The following is a 5,390-nucleotide window of genomic DNA, read 5'->3' as shown; positions in this document are numbered from 1 at the left end:
AATGTGGGTGGATAAACACCCACTATTGCAAAAAAATTGAAAAAATATGGAGGTTGGAGGAGTGTTCGGTGATGTTTTAGGGTTGGGGTAAGGTTGGAATGTGATGTGGTTTTCGGTGAAATTGGTGGTATGGTGGCCGGAAAAGGGTCTTAGATGGTGGTGGTGTAGTGGATTTGGTGAAATCTAGTTGCAAAATGGGGAAAGAATGAGTGCCGGAGGTGGAGATTGGGGAAGGAACTGTACGGGGCCAGGAGAGAGGTTGTGGGCCCTAGGGAAAAAGTGACCTAAATAGTTCGCAGGCCCTACTGTCCGAGTGCGCTCAATCGCACACCTGGTGCGCTCGATCGCATTCGGGCAAAGGCGCTCATGTCTGGGCATAGTGCGCTCGATCGCACCTGGGGTGCATTCGATCGCACTAACAGAAAGTATCAGGCCCCTTTCGGTAACTACGCTCGATCGCAGGGGGCCCTGCGATCGATCGTAGTACCAGAATGTCAAATTTTTTATTTTTTTATTTTTTATTTTTTATTTTTTATTTTTTATTTTTTATTTTTTTTTTTGAACAAAAGAAAAGTAAAAGGTCAAAACATCAGGGATAGTCAAGACATGTATGAAAAAAAGAAAGTGAGATGAAAACAAAATGAGATAAAAAATGTTACCGTCCTCTTAGTGGCATCAGTACCACTTTTGTGAGTAGATGCGCTTGAGGTTCTTGCTTGCTCAATGCATCTACTGATGGCTGTAGGACTCCTAGTGTGAAGAGCTGCACTTGAGCTCTTCAGAATTAGGCTCAAGTTCTCTTGTAGGAGTGGGACCTCTTTGAACTGTGACTGCCTTCAGCTGCTGGTGATTGCTTGGGTTAGGTACTGTTTGAGCTGAGAATTCCCCCTACTTCCTCTCACTCAGCTCCTTTGCCATCTGACCCATTTGCACTTCCAGCTTTTGGATGGCTTGCTCAATCTTTGTATTGACATGTTTTTGATCAGCCATGAATTGTTGTTGTGAAGTCACCAGGCTATGTATCATATTCTCTAGTTGGTTCATCTTTGGCTCTTGAGCTGGTTGACTTGCTTGTTGGGTCCCCTTCTGATGTCCTTGATTATTACTCCAGGAGAAATTAGGATGGTTTTGCCATCCTGGATTGTAAGTATTGGAGTATGGGTTGTTCTTGTGGGGATAATTGTTTTGTCCCACAAAGTTCACCTCTTCTTGTTATGCAAAAGGACACTTCTCAGTGGTGTGATCTAAATGGGAACAAATAGCACATACCTGGCATTGCGTGTCCTGTTGTAGAGGTGAAGTTTTCTAAACAGTCATGGCTTTGACAAGCATATCCAATTTCTTTTCTACTGCAGCCAACTGATTAGTTGATCCTCCACTGAGATTCACCTCATACATGCCCTTGCTCTTAACTCCTCTCCTTCCTCGTGAATAGAATTGCTGTGAGTGTTCACTTAATGTATCAAAAATTTCCACAGCTTCCTCACTACTCCTTTCCATAAGTGTTCCTCCTCAAGCTGAATCAATCATCCCTTTGTTAGTATCATCTAATCCTTCATGGAAAATTTGTACCTGCTCATCTTGAGGGATGTTGTGATGTGGGCACTTTAGGAGTAAGGAATTGAAGTGATCCCATGCTTCAAAGAACAAGTCTCCGTCTCGTTGTTGGAACATTTGAAGTTCCCTTTTAAGTTGCTTTGTCTTCTAGGCTGGGAAAAACCTCTTTAGAAATTTGGAGGTCAATTCTACCCAAGTATGAATGGACTTTGCAGGCAAGGAATTGTACCACAGTTTAGCATTATATTTCAAGGAAAAAGGAAAGAGAACTAACCTGAGTCTCTCTTGAGTGAGGCCTTGAACATTCTGCAACTTGCATAAGTGAAAGAATTCCTTAAGATGCAAGTTGGGATCCTCAGTAGCTACGCCTCTGAAGTGGGTCAATGCATTGAGGATTTGGGGAGAGATATAATAACTGCCCTCCACCTCCGGTTGATATGCTATGCATGAGGGTTGATGGAGGTTTGTTGGCACGTAAGCTTGCTTCATTGGTCTCCTCACTCGTGGTGGATTTGCTTCTAGGAGTCTTGGCCCAATTGGATTTTCTGGCACGTCTTCCACTTCAACTTCTTCTTCTCCTTCTTTGTCTCTAGGTCGTTGTTGGATTGTCCTCTCAATTTCAAGATCGAGGGGAAAAACGGTTGAGGCTTGAGATCGACGACCTTGCTTGAACTTGGCAGCTTCAGCACTACCTGGTTCGGATGCTCTCTGGAACTACGCTCGATCATAGGTTGGTGCGTTCGATCGCACTTGGCTGACGATTGGTCACAATCACAGAATGCCAATCCGCAACCTAAAACAGAAAACAGAAAAGTTAAGGAAAACAAGAAATTCTTTTTGATTTTTGCTAATACTAAATTAAAAAAACTAAAGAAAGATAAATTTAAACAAAATTCGCCGCAATCCCCGGCAACGGCGCCAAAAACTTGTTGTGCAAAATCTACCTAAATTAATAGGTAAATAATTGTACGTTTTACCTGCAAGTGCACAAGGTCAACATGGTAATATAGGGTGCAAGTACATGATCATTCCCACGAGGATTGCTAAATTTATGTTTAAAAATAAATTCCTTAAGCAAAAGCAAAATAAAGATTGATTGTTTAAGTGATGATAACAAAGGGTAGGGCTTTGATAACCACCATTAATTATATTAAGTTAATATATCAATATGCCAATGTTTTGATCAAGTTATGCATATTTAATGTTTGCCAACCTAAGGGCATGGGTGTATACTTCTTAAACTATTAATTTCCCTAAGCAACGAGTTAGGCATGGATGTATACTCTAACTCTTTTCTTTCCTAAAGGATTTAGCATGGTAAATACTAAGTTGTTCTTTAGAAAAGCATATGTTCTATGGAAATCGACAAACACACGAGGCCTAGGGCATGGGTATATACTCCTGGTTCCCCATGTTGATTAACCCAAGAATTGCGGTGTGGATTCTTTTGTTACTTAAGTTAAACCCAGGACTCGGCCATCCAAATTGATCTAACTAACAAGTTCATACCACATGCACATGTTGATCAGGCATACACATATGAGGAATTCATGCAAGCAGGTATTAATCAAGTTAAATAGCACAACATGATCATCATAAGGCGCCAATATTGAAATATTAATTTAACATAACTAGGGCTTCAATCTAGCCCAACTAAGTAAATTAGCTACACATAGAGTTGATGTTAAACATCTTCATAAAATAAAATAAAAGAAAGAATAAAGCCGAGACTTGAACTTGAGAGCTCCTATTCTTCTCCCTTCTCCAAGCCTACCTATTCTAAAGGCTTAGGAGTCTATTTATAGGCTTTAGAAGTCCTTGGAAAAGTAGTAAACCCTAAGGTTTTCGCAGGGTTTCAGTCCTATTACAATTTGGAGTTTGAAAAACCCTAATATGGAAATAGGGACATTATAGCCGCCACTTGGAATGCCTCCTGCTCACGGGTGCGCTCGATCGCAGCCCGTGTGCGCTCGATCGCAGGTCTGCGATCGATCCTTCCTTTGCCTGCGCTCGATCGCTCCTGGCCTAGCTCATGCAGCATCTTCTCTGGTATTGCACTCGATCGCAGGTACCCTGCGATTGATCGCAGTACCAGGGAGCTCCAATTTTCCCATATTCTCTTTTTGAGCCTAAATCACCCAGTTTTACTTCACTTTCTTTCAAAAGCCTGTAAAAACATCAAAAACACAAAAAGAAAGTAAAATTGCCTAATTAACCAAAACCAAAGGATTAAAACATGTAAGATAAGGGCTGAAGATATGAATATTTTAGCGCTTATCAATATATATATATATATATTGGATTGAAAACCACTAACCAAAAAATTGTTGATAGAATTCACAAAATGTTGAAAGACTTGAAAACTAGTCAAGCTTCTGGCTCCGGACAAGCCTGTGTTGTCCAAAAAATCAATGAGACATCTGATTCAGATGATTCTGAATATTCTCAATACCCTTCTGACTTCAACATTAAAATAATTGAAGAAAATTTTGATCCTGATCAAACACTCCATAGAATTTTTGATAATGCCAAACCCATTAATCTCACAAAAAATTGGTATACAAAACCCACTCCTCCTGATTTACAATTTGAAGAAAGATTTTTTCAATCCCAGTTTTCTGTTTCTACTGATAAACTTTATGAATGGAACATTGATGGTTTGTCTGAATAAGAAATATTGAATAAAATGAATCACATGTCTATGGTTGCTAATGCTTATGTTACTAATCACAATTTAAGCCAATCAAAGATTGTTGATTTGCTTTCTACTGGCTTCTCTGGAACTCTTCGGAATTGGTGGGATAAACACCTCACTGAAGAATCCCGAGAAACAATTAGAAAAGCTGTCAAAAAAGATGAAGATGGCTTACCAATATTTGATGAGCAACGTGGCACTGGTGAACCTGATAGTGTTAACACATTGATTTACACAATCATTAAGCATTTTATTGGAACACCGTCTAACATTACTTCTCGCTTTTCTGATTTCTTGAATAATCTTTGTTGCCCTACTATGTCTGATTATAGATGGTATCAAGATGTTTTTCTTTCTCGTATTATGGTTAGACCTGATAGTCAAAAAACTTATTGGAAAGAAAATTTATTGATGGATTACCTTCATTATTTGCTCACAAAGTTAAAGACGAACTCATTAATTCTAATACTGGATTAATTGAATATGAAAAATTGACTTATGGTGATTTGTTTTCTACTGTTAAAAAACTTGGCATAAAAATGTGCATTGATCAAAAAATGATAAGACAACAATTGAAAAACAAAAAGAAGCCTAAATATGAAATGGGTAATTTCTGTGAACAATTTGGGTTGCCTCCTATGGTTCCTTCCCGGAGAAATAAGAAGAAACCCGATAAAGTTTTCAAGAAAAGACCTGCTCCATATTACAATAGTTTCAAGAAAAGAAAATATAATAAACCCATCAGAAAATTTCTAGCAGCCAATAAATCTCGAAAAAATAACTCAAAGTTTGATAAATATTTTTCCAAAGGAAAATGTTTTAAATTTGGAAAATCAGGACATTTTGCTGATATATATATATATATATATCAGTCCTACGAAATAAGATATGTTCTAGAATTTATTGGGAAGCATACCTAAATACCTAAGTAAATTCATTCTCAATTGATTAGCAAGCCAACTCATAATAGTAGTTGAATGTTTTGTTGTGACGTGTATGAGGGTAGTAACGTGTCTGTATTTCCTTCAGGAGATTAGTTAGCAGTCAGAGGAAAATTTTACTGCAGTGAAGAGGGAAGTGAATTTACTATCATTTCCAAAAAAATTATCATGTCATGCTATTTATACAATTTTGTTTC

The sequence above is a fragment of the Corylus avellana genome, chromosome ca8, assembly GCF_901000735.1.
Source record: "Corylus avellana chromosome ca8, CavTom2PMs-1.0".
Taxonomy (NCBI): Eukaryota; Viridiplantae; Streptophyta; class Magnoliopsida; order Fagales; family Betulaceae; genus Corylus; species Corylus avellana.
Note: the sequence above shows the minus strand (reverse complement) of the source record.